Source organism: Prionailurus bengalensis, chromosome D1, assembly GCF_016509475.1.
Source record: "Prionailurus bengalensis isolate Pbe53 chromosome D1, Fcat_Pben_1.1_paternal_pri, whole genome shotgun sequence".
Lineage (NCBI taxonomy): Eukaryota > Metazoa > Chordata > Mammalia > Carnivora > Felidae > Prionailurus > Prionailurus bengalensis.
Genome location: NC_057346.1, coordinates 66,086,606 through 66,113,892, shown reverse-complemented (window position 1 = coordinate 66,113,892; position 27,287 = coordinate 66,086,606). Strand labels below are relative to the sequence as shown.

The following is a 27,287-nucleotide window of genomic DNA, read 5'->3' as shown; positions in this document are numbered from 1 at the left end:
AATTTATGACCCCAAGATCAAGAGTTGCATACTCTACTAACTGAGCCAGCCAGGTTCCCCTCTCACTCATTCTTAGAAATTTTGGCCTGGAGGTGACATGAGTCATTTCTGCTCACAACCTGTTGGCTAGAAAGTCATATGGCCCTACCTAATTGTAAGGTGAATGGAACATATAGACTTCTGGAGACTGGGCAGGATATTAGTAAGCATTTGTTGTATCTACCACAGACCCATATCTCCCTATTTTTTTTTTAAGGTTAAGTTGGATTTCATACAACTTCATAAAAATTAACCATTTGAAATGTAGAATTCAATGGCATTAATTGCATTCACGATGCTGTGCAACAATCACTTCTGTCTAGTTCCAAAACATTTTCATCACCCCTAATGGAGACCCCATACTTATTTCTCCCTCCCTCCAGCCCCTGCCAACCACTAATCTTCTTTTTGTCTCTTGAATTTACCTGTTTTGGATAGTACATATAAATGGAATAATACAATATGTGGCCTTTTGTGTCTGGCTTCTTTCACTTACGTAATGTTATCCAAGTTCATCCACATTCTAGGATGTTTCAGCACCTCATTCCTTTTTGTGGCCAAGTAATATTTCAGTATATGAATATACCACATTTTGTTTATCAATTCATCTGTTGATGGACACTTGGGTTGTTTCTACCTTTTGGTTATTGTGAATAGTGCTATGAAAATTCATGCACAATTAATTTGAACACCTGTTTTCAGTCCTTGCAGTTTATACCTAGGGCTGAAATTGTGGGGTCATATGGTTATTCTATGTTTAACTTGTTGAGGAACCACCAAACTGTTTTCCACTAATCTGCCCTTTTAGCCTCTGTTACTCTAGTCAAATGAAGAGCAGTCATTGTTCTTAAAGTTAGTAGTTCACAGCTCAGGCAATTCCTGTGGTTTTGAATTATCTCCTCCTCTTTTCTATTTATTGAAAAGAAATTGTAACAATTACTTAAGATTCAGTTCCGACCCTCTTTCCATCAGTTTTTGGGAGGAAAGTCTACTACTGCAAATTCCTCTTTTTTTCTCCTCTTTATCTCTTTTATAACACATATTTTATTCTGATATATTGTTAATATGTACCTTCCTCACTAGATTTTAGATTTGCTTATATGACTTATCTCTTTTATGCTCCATTGATGTCAAAGACAGTTTTTTGTAGGTGTTTAATAAATGTTTGTTGAGTGAATAAAGAAGTAAATAGCTATAGCTATTTTTTTTCTCATTTGCTGTAGGTTCATTTTTTTTTTTTTTGCAAGTAATATGGAAAATTACTAGAAGAGATCACATTCTCACAATTCTTATTTCGGGGATGCTTTTGGGGCAAAGTTTAGTGAGCTTAGTGACAGAGATAAATCATTCTTCAATCTAGGGATATTTTGATTAGATCTAAAACTGATACCATTGGAACAAAAATTGATAACTAGTGTTTCAAATCAGTAAATTTTTTAGACTTTCATTTCTTCCAATTAAAAATTATCTTTAAGCCCCTGAGAGAAGAAAAAGGACCATTCAGCAAGACATACGAGTGAGGAGACCTTTCTGAGCTTTTTCTTGTTTCCTGTCCATCTAAAGAGCATCCAGTATCTCATCTTATTCTTTATTCTCTCCCAGGTCTAGCCTGCCCAGCCTCATCAGTCAAACAGTCCTAACACTTTCTTTAAGTAAATAGTAAATAGCCTGGTATTTGGAATAAAACCCCAAATAGCATTACAGAGCAAAAAATAAATGGACCTAGGTCAGACTAAACCTTTTTGTAAGCTGATTATAGGAAAAGAAACTTGATTTTATGTACTATATCTCTCATACACTTAGGAAGGGGAGAGTGAAAAGTACTACATGGTATTCAGGCAAGGAAACAGATTCTGTTCTGAAAAAGGGGATAAGGGAAACTGTTCAGTTAGCCCTTAAGTACTTTAACAAACTAATAGCTTATTTGTAGCTTTATGTTAAAATCCCAATTATAACACTTATGAAAGTAATAATCACTTAAATCCAAATGAGATTTACCATCTTGACAAAAATAATGTATATCTTAAAACATAAGGTTCTTAAGATCTTTATTAATAACCTTGTAACTTATGTTAATTATATCTACCAAGAGTATACTAAGTCAATTTTCCCCCTTAAATTCTGTGTAGATATAAATAGAATCTTTCTCTTATTACAAAAGAAAAATTTCAGGTTGTGAGGGTATGTATATGCCAGAAGTTTTTGTACAGATTTTCACTGTCAGTCTATTAACACAGTAACAGAAGGAACTATTTATTGGAGGGCTTGTTTAAGAAAAACATAAGAATGAGGAAGTTATTTACAAACAGATGTGGCATTTTATAACCACATCTGCATGTTAACCAACATTGCTCGCTGAAGCTATTTTGTAGTCTGGAGTTGTGCGTAGTAACGCTTATAAGTAAAATGAAGGTTGCAATTCTGCTAATCCTTCCAGTGGACTGAAATAGAGCGTGAACCCTTAGCTTTGCTCTAGAATGGGGATTCCTATCTTTTTTGAGATCTTGAACCTCTTTGATAATCCGTTATAGGCTTTGGACTTCTTCTCCCAAAAATGCGTTATACACAATAAATAATTTTATGTTCCCTTTGAATATCTCTGGAAACATATACAAGAAACTACAGTGATTGCCTGAAGAGAGGGGAGCTGGAGGACAGGAGTAGGAAGGAAGACTTCTCTTTCTCCAAATATCCTTTTATACTGTTTTTTAAGTTTTCAACCAGGTATATATCTTACATGTACATATACATATACGTATAAAAAATATATATATATATTTTAAAGTCACAATGAAAAAATGTTTACACACAATTTTGGGTTCTGTGTTTCTTATACCCTACAATTAAAAAAATTTTTTTAATGTTTGTTTATTTTTTTGAGAGAGAGAGAGAGAGCACGCACAAATGGAGGAGGGGCAGAGAGAGAGGGAGACACAGAATCTGAAACAGTCTCCAGGCTCTGAGCTGTCAGCGCAGAGCCTGACGCAGGGCTCGAACCCATGAACCATGAGATCATGATCTGAGCCTAAGTTGGATACTTAAACAACTGAGGCTTCCCCCCCCCCCCCCCCGCCATCGCCCCGGTGCCCCACTTATCCTCTACAATTTTAAAAACTAAGTAGCTTTTAACAGAATATACATTAGGTCAGTTACGGATTATCTTACTTGATTACCAAAGATAGAAATATAATCAATAGTTTCAGTGACCTATTAGTGCTATTGTTTGTTTAACAAAACATGCTGAGTCCTCAATGATCTATTTTGAAATCTTGTTAAACTTTGTTTAGTAGGAATATACTTTTTTTAAACATCAGTTTAAGGATTTTTTTTTTTTTTCTTTCAGAGGTAGGCTGTAAAGGCAATTGTGACTAAGGAAGTTGCTTATTGGGAAGAAAAGAGCTATATTATGTTTCAATTCATATAATGTCTTGCTTGATTTCTTTTGGGAAGCCTGTGTGAGTGTGTGGTGATAGAGGGGCTTTCCTCTAAGGGAAAATTGGCCTATGTAGAACTGACAAAGATCTTATAATTAATTTAGTGTAGTGTTTCTTAACCTTGGAGATTCTAATTCAGTAGGTCTGGGACTACGGCCAGAAACTGTATTTCTGACAAGCTTCTTAGATGATTCTGAAGGGCTCTCAGCTTTAGGAACTAGTGTTCTAATACATGCTATTATGCTTTACTGATTGCAAAAATTCATCATAAGGATTCATACTACTGACATTTCAACTGTGTGAATGTAAGTCCTGTTCGCCTTTTGAGGGTCTTGGAAAAGAGGAAAGTAAAAAGCCAGAGGGATGACCTTGATAGCTACTCCTGAGGCATGCTGGGCTTCTGGAGATTACATATCAGAGTTGTTTTATATTGAAACTGGCCCTAAGTCTTAAAGCTTATGGAAAAAGTTCAAGGGTGAATATTGGATGCTTTAGAAATGAGGTTCTACTCAAATGTAGGGGGAATGGAAACAGAATTGGATTAAATAGTACTTGTTGAGGTTATGGATTAATAATTAGTAATTATTTAGAGTGATTGAAAATTATTACTAATTTTTAATAATTAGTAATTATTTAGAGTGATTTCAATATTTACCATTTAAGTTTAGTTATTTAAAACAAAACAAAATTTTTATTAAAAATTTAAAGAAGGAAATGATATGTAGAAAAGCATGCCCTAGAAAACTTAAAGGTAGGTCATCTGGGCCAACCTTTTTGCCCAGTTGCCTGCCTTAGAGAAACCTGGTTATTTGGATCATGAAGCATAATAAGACCCCAATTCCCCCTTTAATTAAGCCACATATAATATTGTAGGCAGAGTATGTAGGAGGAAGTAACTGCTTCATGAGTACTAGACCTGCAAACCTGGAAGACTTCCTCAAAAATCTTAATCCCTTTGTCCCTCGAAGAAAAAAAAAACACTCCAAAGCAAAATCTATGAACCAGAAAACCCAAGCCACTCACCATGTTTAAGTGCAGGATTTAAAATAGCAAAAGGAAGTAAAGCCCATCTCTGTGATGTCAAGTGCTATTTTGGTATATAACAAAATAGTTGAATCATAAGTCCCTCAAAGTTAAAATATTAAACAGACTCTTAGCTATAAGATGTGTTGCCAGGCATCTGTATGGAATATAAGCATGTAATCAGAGTGTATTGTATTTCTCCACACAAAGAGAAGCAAAGCTACTGCTTCTAAAGATTAGGAAACTTTCATTAGACTGACAGAAGACAGTACAGAGGAAATGGCTTGGGGGTGGAGGCGATGTATTTGAGAGGATGAAAGGAACAGTATTCATACTATCCAAATTAGAACCAGGATGTTTATGCTCAAATCTTGTCTTGGCTCTGTGTTGAGGGGACTGAATAATGGGGACTTGAGAAAGTGTATCTGGGAGATCCCTAAATTAGGCACCAAATATACCAAATTCCTCTTGTAAACTCTTCTTATTTGTGAATAAAGCCCAAAGCCAGCTAATGCTAATTACCTCTTCCTCTTTTCTGTTGCTAGTATCCTTCCTAAAGCTGTTATTTCATTCAGTTGTTTACAAGTCACATGCCTCTACAGGATTGTCACCTTATGGGGAGTGGTTTTATTCATCTTTCATTTACTCAAACACCATGTACTTATTGTGCACATATTTCATGCTGGGTACTGTGCTAGGCACATAACAATGTAATTATTAGCAAAGATAGACTTGGTCCGAGTCCTCGAGCTTACAGCTCCCTTAGTTTTGTCGTGTGACGTGGACATTAGATTAATGTAAATTACTTAATTAGCACCTTTTAAATTAGTATTAAAAACATTTCAGTTGTCAGTGTCTCTAATAAAATTTTGGCCAGTGTTAACTGACTGAGACTGACATCAGTGGAGTTTAGACTCAAGACTATATTTAGGCTGTATTTAAAAAACTTAAGGGATGTTAATTTTCTTTCTGAAAGAGCAGATCTAATTAAGGTTTTTCTTAAGAATTAGAAAAGCTCTATGCATAATTTGCAATAGCATTGGCAAAAAAAAAAAGAACTATTTGTATCTCATTATTGCCCTCTTACATTGCTTTAGTACACATAGGAGGCAGCAGCAGCAGCTCTTGGAGAAGAAATACTGTCCTGGGTCTGAATAGAGAAAATCTTGATGCTTTCTTTTGGGATGGCTTTCTTTACAGTTGTCATTCATAAGAAAGGACTTTAATAAGTAGAAGTTTTAATAGTCTTGCAAGTGAGAAACTTAAGAACCTCCTTATACAGCATAAGGAGCTGCAGGTGGAATTTGCCTGGAGTGTTATTACATTCTGTGGCTTGTGTCCCCTAAGGATTCTTCTACATGAATTTTCTTGTTGCTTTTGGAGAGTAGAACCACCCTGATTTGAGACTGAAGATTGGAGAAGGCTAAGTCCATCCATATATGGCCTTGGTCTCCTGAAGGGTTCAAGTACTTCACTAAACTAGAGGAGAAACTCACTGCTAGATTTTGAATTTGGAGTGAAACTTGTTTTGATTTGCCTAGTTTCAGGTTGTCATCTGTATTTTCCAGTGTGCCTCAACAATGGAAACCTTGGGTTTTCTTAATGTAGAATCAATTCACTTTACCAAGAGCTGATATATTTTTCACACACAGACAACTGTGTTACTCTGTGTATAAGGCCTTCTGCTAGAAAGGCCAAATGTATTCTCTGGCACTAATATTACAAGATAAAGAGTTCGTGCCAGTGATTTATATTAATATCCTTTTCGGGCAAAGGAACAATAGACTTTATCGGTTTGATTCTTGCCACTATTTCTGTTTGATCATGAACAAGTTAAATTATTTTTAGGATGTATCTTAAAGTCCCCATTATTATTATTTTTGAGCAAGAGAGAATGTGAGCGAGTAGGGGAGGAGCAGAAGGAGAGGGAGAATTCTAACCAGGCTTAATGCTCAGCGCAGAGCCAGACTCTGGGCTTGATCCTCACATCTTTGAGATCATGACCTGAGCTGAAATCAAGAGTCTAATGCTCAACCTACTGAGCCACCCAGGTGCCTCCCTGCCCCCACCCCCACCCCACCATTATTTCTGAGCTGAATAAATCCCTCTTTCAGACATGTGACAATTGAATTGGCCTGGGCTTTGAAACATGTCTTGGCCTTTATAGCCTGTTTATCTTCATTCATATACATTTGCTCCTTCAAGCTATAACTAGGTTTGTGAAAGTCAGATTTGTGCATTCCAATATCAAAGTCTATTTATAGTGATTTATGGGATGAGAAATTGGGTAACATGGGTTCCTAACATCCCACCAAGTATGTGTGGGTTTGGATTTTAAGTGGTTTGCATGATTCTTTTCCAAGTGGATTGTCACACTGAGTTAACAATGTCTTTCAGAATTCCACTAATAAATCACAGATTCTCACTGCTAGTATTCCATTGCTTATTTAATGACACCCTATTCTAGTTTTGGGTTTTGCAAGCCAAATGGAGTATTTAAAACAAAATCTCAGAATGCCCTTGGAACTTTCGGTTCAGATCAAACTCCTTGGAACCCTACTGCTTTCAGAGTTCCTCTGCCACTGTTGGCAGTACCAAACGTAGCTTCTTGTAATGTCTTTTTGGGTTTTGCAGGGCTGCCCCAGGCCAAGGGCTGGAAGAACGGAAAGAGCTCATCGGTTTGTTTGAAGGCAGACAAGCTGTACAGGCAGCTTTTCCCAGACTCTCCCAGCTCCGGCTTTTCATGCATACCAGCAGAGCCGCTTTTTTCCTCCAGTGATTGAAACCATCTGGACTGCAGGGGGGTCACGTGTGTATGAGAAAATGACATAAAGTTTCAGATCCCCTTGTGTTTTGCTCCAGACCCAGACAATTCTTGTTCGGATGGTGCCGAGGTGAGGGCCGTCCGGTTTGTGGGTCAACTCTTCATCCTGCCCCCCACCTCCATTTTCCCAACCCCAGCACACCCTCCCCCCCCCCCCCCCCCCCAAGCTCCACACTCTCAGCGCGGGTTTTCTTGTTCCCTCCAGTGCCTTGGAGCACACCCCGCCACCGGGCTCAGCAGCCCACCCTCTCTGTCTCGGGTGGAGGCACACCTCCTCCACGCCCCCCTCCACTCAAATCTGTGCTCCCTCCCATCTCTCTCCCGCTAGCCCGGCCACAGCCCCGGGCGCGGATGCCTGCCCGACCACCGCCCTCTCTCCCGGAGCGGCTCCTCCTCCGGGCTGCGCGGCTCCAGACAAGCCCCCATCAGTGCGAGCACCCAGCCTGGCTGGAGAACTCTAGAGGTAAGAGCGTCCGGCCGCCGCCCTGGCTTTCCCAGTCCGTCTTCCCTCGGGAGGGGGTGGGGTGCCCGTGCCCTGGCTCCCGCGGCGGGCGGGCAGGAGGGGCGCCGGTTCCGCTCTGCCGCGCCCTGCCCGCCGCTGCAGCCCTAGCCCTTTTCCCGCTATTCACTGCTCCTAGCCCCGGCCAAGTTTCAGCTCTGTGAGTATTCGCGCCGGGCGCCCACACTCGGGGGCCTCTGCAGGCGCAGAAGAGCAGGGCGGAGGGGCAGCTCGGCGGGGCTGGTGGGGACTGCCCTCTGGGCGGTGGGTCGGGGCAGCCTTTCCGGCGGGCTGGGGCCACGCAGTTGGGGGTGGGGAGCAGGGAGACCAGGGATCTGGGGAAGTGCAAAGCTGCGGTGCGCAGAGGAGACTGCGGGCAGTCCCGGCGGGCCTGTGAGTGGGTTTCGCGTGCAGCCGCCGGTTGGTCCCCTGGACTCGCCAAGCTGCTCTGCCGTGGCTGTTGAGCCCTAACCTGGGGCTGTGGTGGTTGTATGCAGGCTCCTTGAGGGACGCGCGCGCGCGCGCGCACACACACACACACACACACACACACACACACACGGAACTCAAACAAAGGAAAATTAACTTTGCACTCTATGACTTTAACAAATTAAACTGCAAGTATTGGTGAATGATTAGCTTTCCTTTTTTGTCCTTCACCTGAAATGCACTATTAAAGATGTATTTTTTAAGTGACTCAAGACTAGCCAATGTTTGTGCTACCTTATCCAAGAATTTAGTAATTTAGTAGAATTTAAGAGACTGAACATTTTCAAGTGTTTCTAAGGATTATTGCATTTTCCTGGGATCTTTATACAAATGTAGTTTACAGTTACTTGGACCTGAATAAAACAACTTCACTAACAGAGAATTTGTTTTAATGCTGCCTTAGTCTAGCTCTTGGTTTTATCCCATGCAGGTGTTTCTCTTGTTTGGGCAGCAGGGTCTTGGGAATGGGAAAGAGGTCATTATCTCAGCTCCAGGACAGTTTTGAGTTATCTTTTATATGCACACACTTCAACTGGCCATCTTGGGATAGGGCCACAAGATTAAAACTCAAGTGACTGTGTTACTTTTTTCCCCCAAGTAGTATTTTCAGAAGGTGAATCCCTTCACTGATGAGATTTTTCAGAGACGGGTTTCTAAAGAACCTGAAATAGTCTAGATTTCAGAAAGCTGATCAAAGGTAGAAACCAAATTGCTCATAGTCTGTCTCCCGTGCTGAATTAAGGACTGCACAAAGAAGGAGCTTAAGAAGAGCCTGTTGAATGCATGGAGTGAAGTAAAGGCTTCCTGGACTCTGCTGGCTTGTCTGAGAGTTCCACTGTGACTACGTAGATACAAGCGTCCTTTTCATTTATCTGGTAACTATTACCCTTGGAAAAACTCCCTAAGATATGGGGGTGATTTGTTCAAGTGCATATGGGAAGTGGTGTTATCTTCAAAGTATTTTTTATGGAACACTTGGTGACTGGCTGATAATTAGTAAAAACTTTGCTCTTGGGTTTGTGGATTCATTGGGGAAAGAGGAGTGACACATAAGAGAAGAATAAAAATTTTAGATCCATTGGCTTAGAATATAAGAATTAATTATAGAAGCTCAGAGGAGAATATGATTATGAACCAGAGGGCCTTTAAGGAAGAGAAGGGATTTCAATTAGGCCTTGAAGCAAAGCATGGCTCTAAACCTGGTGGAGAGTTGCTAGGGAGAGTTTCCAAGAAGAGAGACAGTAGATCATTTGGATTGGAGCTGGGGAGAAATGTGATGCTTACTGAGCATCTTACTTGGTGCCACATGCCACACTCTCTCTTTCATCTTCTAGTGATACGAAGTAGGTATTGTTACTTTTGTCTTAAAGAGAGGGAATTCTTGTTTTACAAAGAGAAGAGCTGAAATATAAGTAACTTGCTGAAGATCACACAGGTAGTGAGTGGTAGAGCTGGAATTCTAACTCCTGGTTGTCTACCTCTAAAGTTTGTGCCTCCACAGCTGCTTTCCACAATGGGCAGTGGGAAGTTCAGTTGAAGCAGACTGGTCAGCTTGAATTCTGGCTCAGGAGTTGCAACTTTATCCTATATGCATGGTCTGGCTTTAAAGATTTTTGAGAAAAGGAGTGATGGGCAAAGCCATTTTTTGAAGATTAATGTGACATCAGGGTACAGGATTTGTAACTTGCTCATCACAGGTAAGGTGCAAGATGTAGTTCTTAATAAAGGAGGTTAAAAAAAAAAGTGAATGTAGGAAAGATACCTGGATGTTTAAATTCTTGGCCTCTCCAGTAGCTTGGTTCACTGGGTAAGACTTTGTTGCACTGACCACAGGGCTGCTGGGGATCTGGAAAAGAGCTGGATCTGACCGGGCAAACATTGAACTGGAATGTGTATGTGGGGCAACATGGTTTGTCCTTTATATTTCCCACATGTGTTGCAGTGCTTTGGTGAAAGTTTTTTGTTTTGTTTTGTTTTGTTTTGTTTTTTTGTTTGTTTGTTTTTATAATTACCCTAGGACAGAGATCAATGTTGTAATTTGTTTAAGAGCCTTTACTAAGTGAGAAAGTTGAGCTCCCAAACCAGGGCTTCTGCTCTAAAGATCTCATTTAAGTTGAGGTGTCCTTTCCCCCCAACATTTCCTTGTTTCCTAAAAATGCTGAATTTTAAAATTTGGTATTGCCAAGGTAAAAATGAATTGAGATTCCGTTTCTTTTTTTTTTTTTAATTTTTTTTCAACATTTTTTATTTATTTTTGGGACAGAGAGAGACAGAGCATGAACGGGGGAGGGGCAGAGAGAGAGGGAGACACAGAATCCGAAACAGGTTCCAGGCTCCGAGCCATCAGCCCAGAGCCCAACGCAGGGCTCGAACTCACGGACCGCGAGATCGTGACCTGGCTGATGTCGGACGCTTAACCGACTGCGCCACCCAGGCGCTCCAGAGATTCCGTTTCTTAATAAAACCAGTTAAGAGAAAATGCACTTTATTTCACTTTTTTGTCATGGAGGAACAATAGGATGCCTTTGCAAAGTTACTGTGTGGGAATTTCAAAGGGATAGGAAAGCCAGGATTTAGAGATGTGCAGAGCTCTTCCTACCCCTCTACATTTCTTACCAGTAAGTTGTGTTCATATATACACTTAGAGAGCTTAGGGGGCCTTTGAATACCCAAGTTTATAGCTAGACCCTTTGATTCTCTGCAGATAATGGGCTCAGGAAGGGCAGCAGTGGGTGGAGCCATTTTATTAGAATTGTCTCCCACTTTGAATACAGTCTAGTGCAACTGGTTCTTCCTTGTGCGACATCTAGGCCTTTTTCTCTGAACTTGTCAGTACTCTAAAGAATTGGTTTTTAGGCAAGAGATACCAGGTAGTGGGGGACTTGTGCCCAAAAAAGGCAGAAAATCAAGTTGGTCAACCAGAGAATTTTTATTATTTGTTTGTTTGTTTATATATTTATTTTTAAGAGCAAGAGCTTGTGCATGTGCAAGCAGGGGAGGGACAGAGGGAGAGGGAGAGAGAGAATCTTAAGCAGGCTCCACAGTCAGCGCAGAGCCAGACATGGGGCTCAATCTAAGGACTGTGAGATCATGACCTGAGCCAAAATCAAGAGTTGGATGCTTAACTGACTGAGCCACCCAGGGGCCCCAAGGATTTTTATTTTAATTAATGTTAGAGTCAACCATAGTTTTGTGTAAAATAAAAAATGTAAACCCAACATAGGATCTCAGTTCTCTATACCCATTTTTACCTTAAAGAGCCTCTAACTGGAGAGCTTGCTTACCCCATTGATAGGGCTTTGATAGGTAAAATTCTCACGACCAGCTCTAATCGTATCAGGACGACTCAGTTTGGGTTTTGGATCTCAGAGAAATGTGACTTCTCAGCATAGGGGATTTAGACTCCAAAGATATCGGTTCAAGTTCCAGCTTTGCCACTTTTGTTTAGAAGTGTCTGGAGTTTGATATCAGAGGGATTTCTTAGCTCAGTTTTTCTGGTTCTTCTAGGTGAGGGTAATGCTCTAGCATCAGACAGAGTTCATGCCCTGATTAGTCCCTTGGTTCCTTCTTGTAGTTTGTTATCTTGTGTCACCTGAAAGCCATTTTGTTTCATCTGTAGCCTGTAGTTATAGATCAGAAAGGAAAATCAGCTGGGATTTCCTCTAGAGAATGGCAAGTCTCATTGTTGGTGATCTTTTGGTAGGAGTTTCTGTGAGAATGCTCTTAAGTTTTGAGAATTGAGGTTTCAAATAGCGACTTTGGCAATGCTCTTATTTATTTATTATTTTTTTCCACTATAAAGGTCTTTTTTTTATATGAAATTTATTGTCAAATTGGTTTCCATACAACACCCAGTGCTCATCCCAACAGGTGTCCTCCTCAATGTCCATCACCCACTTTCCCCTCCCTCCCACCCCTCATCAACCCTCAGTTTAGTCTCAGTTTTTAAGAGTCTCTTGTGGTTTGCTTCCCTCCTTAACTTTTTTTTTTCCCCTTCCCCTCCCCCATGGTCTTCTTCTGTTAAGTTTCTCAGGATCCACATAAGAGTGAAAACATGACTTATTTCACTTAGCATAACACTCTCCAGTTCCATCCACATTGCTACAAAAGGCCATATTTCATTCCTTCTCATTGCCAAGTAGTATTCCATTGTATATATAAACCACAACGTCTTTATCCATTCATCAGTTGATAGACATTTAGGCTCTTTCCATAATTTGGCTATTGCTGAAAGTACTGCTATAAACATTGGGGTACAAGTGCCCCTATGCATCAGCACTCCTGTATCCCTTGGGTAAATACCTAGCAGTGCTATTGCTGGGTCATAGGGTAGATCTATTTCCAATTTTTTGAGGAACCTGCACACTGTTTTCCAGAGTGGCTGCACCAGTTTGCATTCCCACCAACGGTGCAAGAGGGTTCCCATTTCTCCACATCCTCTCCAGCATCTGTAGTCTCCTGATTTGTTCATTTTAGCTACTCTGACTGGCGTGAGGTGGTATCTCAGTGTGGTTTTGATTTGTATTTCCCTGATGAGGAGTTACGTTGGACAATGCTCTTAGTTAAATGTCAGAGATGTTTGGTTGCATTTTTGGTTCATTGCTTACTCACACAGTTGTTAATGTTTTTATATTTGGTAAGCATTTGTTATTTTTATCATTTATTAAAGGAGTGATTTAGATTTTCTAAGGTAGCTGAAAGCTTTAGAAAAATAGGACTGGGGTATCCTTTTGGTTCGCAGATATAATCTCCTGTATAGTACAACCATTTGACTATTTTAACTCACTCTGCCTCCAAATATCCTTAATCTCTCTCAAGTGATTTGCTGTCTCTCAAGAGATTTCACAACCTCTCTAGGAAACATTTTCTGAGCTTTCCAGACTGATAATCACAGATTATCTCCTTGTTATTAGCCTGAGTTTTCTTTTCATGTTTCTTGCTTTCACGGTTTTCCCATCCTTCTTCAACACATAAATGTTCACAGAGGGAACAAGTTGTCTTTCCTGGGCCCCAGTGGCAGCTACCAAATGTGCAGATTGCCCCTCTGGACTCATCCTTTCTTTCTCTTTGTCTGGCTAAACAAGCTGAGCACTCTGTATTTTTCTTTATACAACTCTCTTTTTAGACCCATAATTATACTTGTTGCTTTGTTTTTTGTTTTATGCAGGAAGTCAATATCAGATATGTAAGCAATTACAGGTTTCAGTGAAGGGAGCCTTTTGGAAATAAAATGTGCTTTTTCTTCCTATCGGCATGAATAATTGTGTAACATATGTAAATACTGAAGATGATCTTCTAAAAAAATATCAAAAGAATTTTGCCTAAGTCCCCTTTAAGAGCTTAAAAAGAATCCAGCCTTTATAAGATTACTCTAAAAGTAACAGACTATCCCAATTGAGGCCCTTCTAGAAGTGTGGGAATCATTTGTTTAAACCAGAACTTAGGATACCCAAGCAAATATGATAGAAAGAATCTACTTAACACTTTGTTAATAGCATAAGAAATAAAACTCTTTTTAATGGATATTTTGTGATAAAGGTCATAGTGATTAGAATATGTTGGGAACCCTGATTGTCAGTGCTCTGGAAACTACTTTGAGTAGACAAGTATAAATGTTAGTGGCTTTTTGTCTTTCTTTGGTGTGAAATTGGGATCTTGGATGTTAATTTAACTAAGAACAAGTTTGAATCTAGGTATTTGTGGATTTTCCCCCTACCCTTCTCCCTATTCTTTTTATTCTGAAGGCTAATTGGAGTGGAGTAGCAAGTGCCTCTAACCAAGGTATCCTTGTGTTGGGATGTTTTATCAGACACTGGTCTGTATTATTGTCATTCATACACCCTTACTTATGTTCACCATTTACTGAATATCTGCTGTGGAAAAAGCACTGGATTAGTCCTTTTTAAGCATCTGTTTGTTCTCTTACTACTTTTTTTTTTTTTTTTTTTTTAGTGACCATCATATTAGGTGTTTGATGAATCAGTGAATGGGTAAAGCTAAAAAGTTAGAAATTATTTTTGGATGTAGGTGTTGGATATCTCTTGATTTGAATGCTGCTGTTGGGAAGTGGCCATGCTTATATCATTCTGCCCTCTCTTCTAGGTGCTGTGATGACCCTTGACAAGGAGGCTGAGCATGTGGGGTATATTTTCTAGTGAGTGAACAGGGCCCGGTTAATTATTTTTGCTACCAGTTGTGTTAGATTACATTTTCTATTGCCAGGAACTTCACTTAGCATAATATCCACTGCAGTAGAAAATACCCAGTGGTTGGTAGTGAGAACTACCTGGAGAGGGTTTTCCTGAAGGTCTGTTTTGCCAAGGATAGATTCTAGGTGCTTGGATCCAAAGGGCTTCTACACAGACCAGAGTGATTCTCACACTGGGACCCAAGGGGAATGGAAATTCTCTTAAAATGTTTTACTAGTATGGGAGGGAAGCCAAAGCTTTTGTTTTTCAATGGACAGTAGAATCTGTACTAGAGATGAAGAAAAGCCAGCTTACAGATGAATATTTAGTGCTCTATAGGGTTAGGGAAAGCATGGAAAAATGGGATTTAAGGTCAAAGTGTTCATTTGAGTCCTTAATGTCAAATTAATAAAAAAATCGGTTCCAAGGGTTTTGTTTTGCTATTTTTTTCCATATCTGTGTTTTGACAGGTCACTGTCTTAAATTAGAATAGTATTTAGGACCAAAACGTTTATATAGCAAGTGATATAGTAGAGTCATGGGAGATGGGCAGAGGCCACTTTGTGTCTTATTTCAGATGGACCATTTAAAAAATCCCCATGAGTAGCTTAGTGGTTAGAATTAGTTTGAAATAGCTTTGCTGAAAGGTATTGGTAAAATAACATTTATCAGTTTTTGTTTATTCCTGATTTAGATAAAAGCAAGAAAGCCAATTTGAGAGCTGTATCATGTGCCTGCCCACATACAAGTTGCCTACTTAGTTCCCATGTATTTGTCACTGTTATTGGTCCCTGGGAGGCCAGGGGTAGATCTCAGGGTATGAGGCTCAGACTTGGTTGAAACTGCATCAAGAGGTGCCTGGCTGGCTTAGTTGGTGGAACATGCGACTCTTAATCTTGGGGTTATGAGTTTGAGCCCCATGTTGGATGCAGAGATTACTTAAAAATAAAATCTTCAAAAAGAGAAGAGCTGGCCCTGATAGGTTACTAGGGCTGTGGGTGTAGGGAAATGGGTGGATGGGACAGGGAAGAAAACCAGAAGAGCATGTAGTTCTGTGGAAATCGAGTAAAGAAATGAAAAAGTTATAACTCTTTTTTTCCCTCATTGACTTAGACCTCCATTCCATTGAAAACGTTTACTACTTGAGGTTATTTTATGAACCCTCATAGTAACTAGGTGAAGGCACTGTGACTTCTGTACACTGACGGGAAGGACACTCCTAGATGATTCTCTGGATATGTATTTGGGTTGTTTCCATTCTTTCCCTCTTTTTTACCTAGGCTGTGATGCTGTTTTGTTTTTTTTCTTAAGAAATATTCTGGCTTTGGTGTCTAGAAATTTTTAGGGCTATGGGGATCGGGGGCAGGGGTGCTGAGTGTGACATGTTGCCAGTATGAGAGGCTTTTACACCCAGACAAATTTCCAGGAAAGAGGGTCAGAAAATGTATACACAAAGTCAGAAGGGAAAATGGCAGGTAGTGTGACTGCTTTGGCCATTGTGACTGTGTCTGCTCAGATGGGCCTGATGGTTGGATGATGGAATGGTACTGAGAATATTTTATAATCCACATCATTTCTTAAAGATTTTTTTCTTTAGGAAAAAGCATAGTACATTACATTGATTTTTGTTTTGAAATTTACATGACCTATCCATAAGTGAGCATACAGAGAAATGAACTTTCTTGAGATCACACAGCTCAAAAGATGAAGAGCCAGGATGTGAACCTAGACAGTTACACACTGAATGCCAAGCCTGTAACTGGTTCTGTATAGCCTCTAACTGGTCCCAGCTCTTCTGCTGTCCCTTTATAGTCTCTTCTCCACATAGCAACCAAAGTATTATGTGTGTCCTCTACTTTAGCCCTCATATTTAGAGTTCAAATTTACTGCCCAAGTCCTTAAGTGCTCTAGCCTCTAGTCTTCCCACCTGCTGTCCACCGTCCTCCCCATCTCTTCTGTCTCAGAGCCTTTGCCTTGTACCTGGGATATTCTTCTTGAATATTGCTAGTTTGTACCCTCCCTCATTTAGGTGTCAGCTCAAATGCATCTCCTCGAGGAGGCTGTCCCTGACCATCCTATGCAAACTTCTCTGAGTGAATCTTTAACCCTTCCTTTGTTTTTCTTTCTAAAATTATATTACGTATTTGTGTGTTTTTCCTGTTTGCTTTCACAAAAAAATAAACGTCGTGGGATTAGGGAGTTGGTCCATCTGTTTACTGGTATCCTTACTTTTTAGAACAGTATGTGGAAAGTTTTCTTTAAATATTTGTTAAATGAGTAAGTGGTGTCATTTGCATTTGATGTTCATGTTTAACATGACTTCACTTGGATAAAAATAGTAGAGGGGAAAAGGATATGCAGGTGATACATACAAGTCTGGGTCTTACTTGCTTTTATATTTATTACCAAGGTTTTACCATAATATCTGGCCAAAAAAATGCTCAGAATATCTGAGTTGAACAAATGCACAGTTTGATTTATTTTGGATTACACACAGGAGTTCAGAGAAAGGAGAGAATAGTGTGAACTGGAGTCCTTAGAGAAATTTGTGGAGGACTTGTAGGCTTTCAAGGCGAGATTGAGTTTGGTTGGTTTGTTGTTGTTTTTGTTATTTAAAGCTGGAATGACTCTTAAGATGATCTAGTTCAAGCTTCTTGGTTATAAATGGGGAAACTGAGCCCAGAGAGACAAGAACTTGCCCAAAGGCACACATGGTTTTGTTAGAACCATGTCTGGAATCCAGGTATTTTGATTCCTAGGTCAGTTCTCTTTCCTCTATACAGTGCTTCCTTCAGAATGAAGGAGGAGCTTTGAGGGGTGGGAAGTGACTAGGAATAGCATGAGCAAAGGCTCAGAGGCAGAAAAGATGTTGGCTTGTGTGGGATAGAAATTGGGTTGGAAATTAGGCCATGTTAATTGAATCAGCGAGTTAATGAAAGAGATCCATGGGAGATATAGTAGGCTGTAGAAGCTGTGTAAGACCAGATCCTGGAGGATTATTTTTTTTAAATGTTTATTTATTTTGAGAGAGAGTGTGTGTGCGAGCAAGGAAGGGGCAGAGAGAGAGGAGAGAGGGACTCTCAAGCAGGCTCCACTCAGAGCCTGAAATGGCCGATCTCATGAACCGTGAGATCATGACCTGAGCAGAAATCAAGAGTCAGACTCTTAACTGACTGAGCCATCCAGGCACCCCTAATATTTTATTTTTAAGTAATCTCTACACCCAGTGTGGGGCTTGAAGTAATGATCCCGAGATCAAGAGTTGCATGGCTCTACTGACTGAGCCAGCCAGGCCCCAGATCCTGGAGAATCTTGAATGTTATCTTGAAGAGTTTAAATTTGGAATGACAGGGAGACATGTGAAAATACTTTAAATATTGTTCTGTATTTTCTCTTCAGTGAAGGTGACAAATAATGTAATATAGAAAATGGAGTATAATTGAAGAATAAGTTGGAGCCTTGTAGGAGTTAGGAAGCCATTATAATAATCCAGATATCAGTGTAGTTTGGGGAGTAGTAACATTTTAGTTTGTTTTGTTTTTGTTTTTAGAAATTGTGTATTTTTTGAAGATGATATGTAATTCTCTGACAAAAGGTGTGTACCCTGATTTCTAAGAGAGTTTGGGAGCAATAAGCCTGGAGAACCAGTATTTTACTTTATTTAATTCTGTATATGTTGTAAATGAAATTTTAGTGTCTCGATGGTAATCCCTCTTAAGAAACCCAGGTCAGGTTAGTAAAGTAGGGATAGAAGATAACACTGTCCTCCATGTGAAGATCATGGTGGAGAGCATGGGCAGGGGCAGAAGGAACAGATGGGCAGTGAATGAGAGCAGCTTCCAAAAGAGAGTCTGGACCTCTCTGTCACAGGTACTGCATTGTGGCTGGGGAGTCAGGCATCCAGGGTCCTCAGCCTGGCACCATTTCTTTCTTCCTTCCTTCCTTCCTTCCTTCCTTCCTTCCTTCCTTCCTTCCTTCCTTCCTTCCTTCTCCTTGGACACAAGAGGTCAGTGGGAGTAAGAACCAGGCTTCTGGGCCCACAAATGCTTTGGATGGATTGGTTGTGTTGAAGCTCGGGCCTACTCATGTAGTCCACATAAGTTTTCAACTGGAACTGATGAGAATAGACTAATACAACCCTTACCAAGCCAGTGAATTGGCACAGGGTATGATACTTTAAAAGTTTTTCCATCCTCAGGAATCTTTTTCCATCTCTAAGGGAAAACTTTAAAAGTCAGCATGTAAGTGAGAACACAGACCTTTAAATAATATCTCATACTGGATCTGAGAGTTTGAGTTGCAAAAAAATCCTGGAGCATTTAACATTCAACAAATACTTATTGAGCAGGACCTGTTAAACACCTAATACTGTGCTTAGTATTGGAACTTTAATCTTTTGATCATGCTGCATCAAATGTTATTAGTAAGATATTAACATTTGGCTCTATTTCACATTCAGTTTAGCCCCCAACATTATATAGCTCGTCCATAAACCCTCAGTTCAGACTGTTCAACTTATGCTTGCAGTCACTTGTTGAAAGTTTACTATATAAGAGGCAATATGATGAATGTTGAGGCAGTTTTGAAGGTGAACAAGGATTAGTGAGGGTCCTCAACTGGTCACCTGGAATATACCAGGTAGATCTGGCAGCTGTTAAGTTTCCTGGGATTCCTAGCCCAAGAGGAGGGGGTTTCAGCAGTAGTGCATCCCTCTTCACTTGTTCTGCTCACACTAGGTCCTCCCCTGTCCCCCTTGCCACTGTTCTTCAAGCCTATCTTAAAATTTTTTTTTTTAATTTTTTTTTCAACTTTTATTTATTTTTGGGACAGAGAGAGAGAGAGCATGAATGGGGGAGGGGCAGAGAGAGAGGGAGACACAGAATCGGAAGCAGGCTCCAGGCTCTGAGCCATCAGCCCAGAGCCTGACGCGGGGCTCGAACTCACAGACCGCGAGATCGTGACCTGGCTGAAGTCGTGACCTGGCTTAACCGACTGCGCCACCCAGGCGCCCCGCCTATCTTTAAATTTAAGAGAAATCAAAATTAGCTCCTTTGCATTAAATTGGGGAAGTTCCATTAAGGGCAGCACTTCTCTGACGAAACGTTCAATAAAGTTTGAAATCTTTCCCAGAGAATCTCTTCTGTCTGTGTAATCTCAAAGAAGAGGCTTCTCCATGGGAACTTTCCTCCTTCCTCTGAACGTTGCTTTGCCTACAGTTGGACACACAGTATGCAGCATTCGGTATTTCTCAGGCTCTTCACTTTGGCCTGCTTCAATGGCTCTTTGTGGAGATGCCAGGAGGGGCATGTTGCCTTGTTTTTTTAGAGTGAATGACACAAATGAGAGGGAGGCAATCATGCTAAATTTTCCCATCATTTGGAAAGGCAGCTGCTCAACAGAAGAGAGGCAAAAGAAGATGGATGCAGAAGAGTGTTTCATCGAGGCTTTGAATTGCCAATTGGAGTGAGGTTGTTTTCCCCTCCTTTGCTTGGTATCTGGAGCCAGTTTGTACATTGTCTGTTGGGGTTTGCTCTGCTTTATTCATGTCTGCAACAACACTGAGAAGCATATTTTATTCTTAATTTTGGTACCCTCTTCCTGTGGGATCTCAGCTATCTTCAGGGCTTCAACTATTTCCTTTTTTTTTGCTTATTTATTTATTTTGAGAGAGACAGAGACAGTGCAAGTGGGGAGGGGCAAAAAGAGAGGGAGAAAGGGAGAGTGAGAAAGAGCACGTGCATGCAAGTGCATGAGTGAGGGAGGGGCCAAGGGAGAAGGGGAGAGAGAGAATCTTAAGCAGGCTCCACACCTAGTGCTGAACTGGCGCTCCATCTCATGACCAACCATAAGATCATGACCTGAACCGAAATCAAGAGTTGGATGCTTAACTAACTGAGCCACCCTGGTACCCCTCAAATCCTTTTTATACCACTCTTTATATGTGATCTTGGACAAGTCACTTAACCTCTCCGTGCTTCAGTTTCCTCATCTGTAAAATGGGGGTAAAAATAGTGCCTACCTCCTAAGGTCTTTGTGAGGACAAATGAATTAATATATGTAAAGTACTTAGATGACCTGGCATGTAATTTAGTGTGTATAATTATTGCTGTTGGACTGCTGGATGATCCGCAGGCCTCTCAAAATTTCCCTGTTTAGTTTAGTACCTATCTCTATAAAGCTGTCTTTTTTCTGTATTCATGAGCTCCTTTATTGATATCAGAGTCATCTCTGATTTCTCCTTTTTTCTCAGTAATCATACTCGAAGTCTTGTCAGTTACATTTCCCAAAAGTCCTCCTCACTGTCTTGCCTCCAACTCAGTTAAAGATTTGACCATCTTTTTTGTGGAATGCATCCTTAATGTCTCAGAATGCCTGCCCCTGGATGTTTTTCAGTCAGTCTCTCAGGCTGCTCCCAAGAGTGATCTTTCTAAAATAGTTTAATTATCATAGTTCCTTTCTAAAAACCCTTTCCTTTTTTATGAGGAGTAACATACAGTAAAGTGCACAAATATTAAACATATAACTTACTGGCTTTCAGCATATGTAGTCACCCATGTAACCACTCTCAGATCAAGATACAGAACATTTCCAGCTTTATGTCTCTTTTGAGGTAGAATGTGCATTCCTACCCCTAACCACTCTTTTATTACCATTTGTTTTGCCTTTTTTCTTTTCAAATCTTTACAAATACTTAAAATAGAATTCTTTTTTACAGTTTTATTGAGAAATAATTGCTATACATCACTGCATAAAACTAAAGTGTACAACATGATGATTTGATTTTCATGTATCATGAAATGATTATCACAGTAGGTTAAGCTAACATTCATCTTGTATAGATATAATAAAAAGAAAAGAAAGAAGGACAGAATAAAGAAAAAAATTTCTCCTTATGATGAGAACTCTTAGGATGTACTCTTTTAGCTGCTTTCCTGTATGTCATATAGCGGCGTTAGCTATGGTCATCATGTATGTTACGTGCATAGTGCTTATTTGTCTTGTAACTGGAAGTTTGTATCTACTGCTAACCACTCGTGTATCTCCATTTTGCTTTTTCTTGATCTTTGTGTAAATGAATCATAAAAACCCTTTATTGATTCTTCTTGTTCTATATCTTTGACAGAGTAATTCTAAACTCACTTAATGTGACATTCAAACATGTTTGTCATCTGGCTTTTACTTCAGGTCCTTTGCACGTAGCCTGCCCTTCCTGCCATGCATGTAGTGTACAAACACAATAGGCTCTTTTTCCCTTTCATTTTTTTGTGCCTGATATTCTCTTGCCCTTCTACTTCATTCCCTGGCAAATTCATCCTTAAAAACTCAGTTCTAGGCAGAATCAAGCCCTTCTCTGTTCTCTGGAGGCATGATTATTATAGTTGGTTACTTATTTACATGTCTTTCTCCTCTACTTATCATTTTCAAGAGCCCATGGATGGGGCACCTCCCCCCCCCCCGCCCAGTTTTACACAGGTAATTCATATTTTCTCCAGAAAAATTAGAAAACAGAAACAACAAAAAAACCCCAAAACCCATTATATAGAGATGACCATTGTTTACATATATACCAAAATATATACCAACACTGTCATTCATTCACAAAATAGACATTCATTCACAAAATACTAAATATCTGCTTTGTTATTTACATTTAGTTTCCCCCCTACTTTTTGTTGTTATAAAAACACTGTTGAACATCCTTATGCCTATATTTTAGTGCAGTTTCCTGATTATTTTTGGAGGATACATTTGTAGATGCAGATGAAAGAGATGAACATTTTTAAGGACTTTTGATACACTTAGCCAAATCACTTTCCAAAAAGTCTTTACCCTGGGTACACTTCTGCTAGGGTAAGAGTGCATGTTTTCAGCTGTCTCTGCGAAACTAAAAAGAAGGAAAATGGTATTTTGTAAATCTGATAAGATAAAAATGGTTTTGCATTACTGTTTTAATTTGCATCTCTTTGATTGCTACTGAGGTTGAGTATTTTCTCATATGCTTAATACCATTTAATTTATATTATATAATTTATATTTCTTATGTGATTTATATGTTCATGTATTATATTTGTACTGATTTTATCAATGTTTTTAATATTAAGAATATTAATGGGGCGCCTGGGTGGCGCAGTCGGTTAAGCGTCCGACTTCAGCCAGGTCACGATCTCGCGGTCCGGGAGTTCGAGCCCCGCGTCAGGCTCTGGGCTGATGGCTCAGAGCCTGGAGCCTGTTTCCGATTCTGTGTCTCCCTCTCTCTCTGCCCCTCCCCCGTTCATGCTCTGTCTCTCTCTGTCCCAAAATAAATAAAAACGTTGAAAAAAGAATATTAAGTCATATATACTACATATATATCCCTCAGTTTGTCATTTATCTAACTTTAATTTGTTTCTAAATATAAACATTTTAAATAATTTAATGTAGTGAAATGTATTAGTCTTTTATTATTGTTTAAAGTTTATTTATTTATTTTGAGAGAGAGAGAGGCAGAGAGAGTGCACGCATGCAAGCATGCATGCATGGAAGAAGGGCGGAGAAAGAGGGAAAAAGAGAATCCCAAGCAGGCTCTGTGCTGTGAGCCTGATGCAGGGCTTGATTTCATGAATCATGAGATCATGACCTGAGCTGGAATGAAGAGTCAAATGCTTAACTGACTGAGCCACCCAGCCACTCCAAATTTATTAGTCTTTTAAATAATTTTTTTACCTGTGGTGTCATTCTTAGAATGATCTTCCTGAGGGAATATTAGATAAATATCCATTATATATTTTTCTACTTCTTTTGTAATGTCATTTTTTGCATTTAAATCTTTACTCAATCTGGAACTTATTCTGTTACAAAATCATACTACTAATGGTAGCTAATTTTTTGAGTGCATATTATATGCTAGGCACTTGCTTCACTTATACTGACTCATTTAAACTTTCAACAAACCTGTGCTATAGGCACTGTTAGTATCACTGTAAATTGACTTGCTGAAGGTTGCTCAGCTAGTAAGTTGCAAAGATAGGAGTCAAGTTCAGATAGTTGAGCCCTAGAGCCCATGTCCTCAACTACTCTGCTAACTTAATTTTTTCCCAATGACCTAATGTCATTTTTTAAGGAATCCATTCTTTTGCCACTGTTTTGAAATTGCCAATTTTAATCATATGTTAAATTTATACATATACTTAGGTATGTTACAAACTTTTGTTCCACTGCATTGTCTGTCTTTTTTGGTGTTAATGCCACACTGTTTTAATTTGTGTAGTTGAAAGATGGTATTCTCCTCACCTTTGCATCCCCAGTGCTTAGCAGTGACTGCTGCCTTGTAGGTATTTAATGAATATTTGCAGAGTGATGTCACTCTTGGAGGTTCATGGATAGAATTCAGAGGGTCTGCAGCTTGGCTAGGAAAAAATTACATCATCATTTTCATTGATCCCAGACTGAAATTTAATATTTCTTTTAATTATGAATATAGGCAATAAAGCACAGTAGTAATAGCACTACCTTTGACTTCGTCATGGATATTTGCCAGGGTGAACCTTAGGTTAAAAACTCTTGCTTTATTGTATTTCTTTCTTGGGGCCATTTTATCTTTGTGTCTCATACCTAGGCAGTGACTGATACTTAGTAGATGCCCAATAAATATGCTAATTTTAAAAACTTAATTTTCAAATATGCACAAAAGTCAAAGAACTGCATAATGAACTCCCATAATGACTTCTTCATCCAGCTTCAAATATTATCAGCATTTTGCCAGTTTTGTTTTATCTATCTGTCCTCATTTCTGGATTATGCTATTTTACCCAATGATATTTCAGAAAGCAAATCTAATTGATAAGGACTTGAAAATATATAGCCCTTCTTTTTTTTTAATATATTTATTTAGTTTTTGGGAGAGTGCAAGCAGGGGAGGGGCAGAGAGAGGGGACAGAGGATCCAAAGCAGGCTTTGTGCTGACAGGCTGATAGCAGCGAGCCTGATGGGGAGCTAGAACTTACGAAATGTGAGATCATGACCTGAGCCTAAGTCGGATGCTCAACCAACTGAGCCACCCATGCGCCCCAGCCCTTCTTTTTTTTTTTTTTTTTAAATGTTTGTTTTTATTTTTGAGATAGAGAGAGACAGCCTGCTCACGAGCAGGGGAAGGGCAGAGAGAGAGGGAGACACAGAATCTGAAGTAGGCTCCAGGCTCTGAGCTGTCTGCACAGAACCTTATGCGAAGCTTGAACCCAGGAACTGTGAGATCATGACCTGAGCCGAAGTCAGACACTTAACTGACTGAGCCACCTAGGTGCCCTCGAAAAACATATAGCAATTCTTAATAAATTTAACAAAAGTAAACTAATTCCTCAATATCATCTGTTACCCAGCTTGTATTTAAATGTCCTCTATTGTCTCAAAGGTGTCTTTTACTTAAATTGGATTTTTGAATTGGGATCCATGTAATACCTACACTTTGTATTTGGTTGATATGCCTCTTCTTGCATGTTAAAGACATTATATAAATTATTTGTTAACTTATCTTCATGTTCTGATACTGCTCCCACCCTCCTTCTCTGTTGCTTACTTTGGTATATTTTTACTGGTAACTTATTGTTGACAATTGCTCTTTTCCCCATTTAACATTTTATTCATCATTTTAGTAAATTGTTGATTTTGGTTATTTAGTCTTATTTTTAAAACTTGCATCATTTGAAGTTGTTCTTTCAGCCATATTTTGGACTGAGGTATGTGATGCATAAATTTCTTAAGATCAAAGCTCTAACAGATACTTCTTTTTCATTTTCTCGACAAGTCTAACCTTGTTAAATAATTTCAGGTTGGGGTGCCTGGGTGGCTCAGTCAGTTAAGTGTCTGACTTTGGCTCAGGTCCTGATCTTGTGGTTTGTGAGTTCAAGCCCTGTGTTGGGCTCTGTGCTGATAGCTCGGAGCCTGGAGCCTGCTTCAGATTCTGTGTTTCCCTCTCTCTGCTCCTCCCCCACTTGTGTGAGTGTGCTCTCTCTCTCAAGAATAAATGAACATTAAAACAATTTTTTAAAAGTAGGAATTTGGGGTAAAAAAGTAGTTTCTCTGGGGCACCTGGGTGGTTCAGTTGATTAAGCATCTGTCTTCAGGCTCAGGTCATGATCTCATGGTTTATGAGTTCAAGCCCCACATCGGGCTCTTTGCTGTCTATATGGAGCACGCTTCACATCCTCTGTCCCCCTCTCTGTCTGCCCCTCCCCTGCTTGCACTCTTTCCTCTCAAAAATAAATAAATAAAAACTCAAAAAAATGAAAAAATACTTTTTCTGAGAGTTTTATACACATCTGTGGGCCTTAATTGTATCCTCTGTAGAATTGGAAGAAATTCAGATTTGGGTCTTTTCTACAGGCAGAATTTTTTCTTTTCTTTATACTTCAAAAATATGAGAATGTGATAGTGTTAGTCTGTGGTTGTTGATTTTTTTTCAGAATTCCATACATCTTTTGTATTTGGACCAAACTCTTTTTTCTGGACAGTTTGCTTCCATGAAAATTTTAATTACAGATTTGAGCCCATTTGCTGAAAGACTTCTACTATTTGCAGGGTGGTTCTCTGAGCTTCATTCCTTCTCATGATTTTCAGCTTGTACATTCTTGAATCTCTCTTTATCTTTCATTCATTTCTGCATATCATATCTTTTTCTTGATTTCTTGATTGGTAGCATCACTTCTGTTTTTATCACATTTATCCCTTCATTGTTTTAGTATGGACCTCCTGTTTTTACAGCCTGTACTCGTATAGTCATTATGATGGTCTGTTTTATCTCCTTGAGAATCAGGAGATGCCAACTGTTCTGATTTGATTGATTCAAATTTGAATTGAATTGATTCAATTCAATAAATTTGATTGATTGATTGTTTACTGTGGGGAAGGCATTCCATTATAGAGATTAGCTTTGTTTTTGTTTCCTAAGTTTTTTTTTCTTTGCTTATATCTTTTTCCTGTTTATTAAGTGTTCTAAGTTTACTTGTTGATTCCCCTTTCATAGTTTCAGACTATTTGGTTTGCACTGTATTTACTGAGATTTGTGAGAAGTTCTTTTCAACATATTGAGATCCTATTTCAGCCTCATTATAAAGGGTTAAGGAATTGAGCCATTTTTAATTTTTCTGACGGTTTAATTAATGATCACCTAATTATAAACCCCCCATTTTGGAAAATGACTTCATAAAAGAGAAGTGAAATTCCAGACTCCCGTTTCATTTTTTTAAGTTTATTTATTTTTTATTTATTGAGAGAGAGAAAAAACATTAGAGGGGCAGAGAGAGGGGGAGAGAGAGAGAATCCCAAGCAGGCTCTGCACTGCCAGCATGGAGCCCAATGTGGGGCTGGAATTCACAAACCACGGGATCATGAGTTGAGCTGAAATCAAGAATAGGACGCTTGGGGCGCCTGGGTGGCTCAGTTGGTTAAGTTTGTGAATTTGTGCCCCACGTCAGGCTCTGTGCTGACAGCTCAGAGCCTGGAGCCTGCTTCGGATTCTGTGTCTCCCTCTCTCTGCCCCTCCCCTCCCCTGCACATGCTCTGTCTTTCTCTCTCAAAAATAAATAAAAAATTAAAAAAAAAAAAAAGAATAGGACGCTTAACCCACTGACTGAGCCAGCCAGGAGCCACCTCCCCACCCTTGTCCCATTTCACTTTTTTTTTTTTTTTATTTATTTATTTATTTATTTATTTATTTATTTTTTTTCTGAAATTTATTGACAAATTGGTTTCCATACAACACCCAGTGCTCATCCCAAAAGGTGCCCTCCTCAATACCCATCACCCACCCTCTCCTC

The 27,287-nt window shown here is 39.5% G+C and overlaps 1 protein-coding gene across 3 annotated transcripts in view; it reads left to right on the top strand.

Moving 5' to 3' along the window:
* DENND2B (DENN domain containing 2B) overlaps positions 1 to 27,287 on the top strand; it is a 185,499-nt gene that overhangs the window by 13,846 nt on the left and 144,366 nt on the right. Inside the window, exons 3-5 of one of the 3 annotated variants that reach the window (XM_043580583.1) lie at positions 7,131 to 7,390; positions 7,660 to 7,783; positions 9,051 to 9,183. The gene's annotated coding sequence lies outside the window, so the exon portion shown is untranslated. Of the gene's footprint in view, positions 1 to 7,130; positions 7,391 to 7,648; positions 7,784 to 9,050; positions 9,184 to 27,287 lie in introns of all 3 variants that reach the window. The other 2 variants (XM_043580578.1, XM_043580580.1) reach the window with 2 other exon arrangements.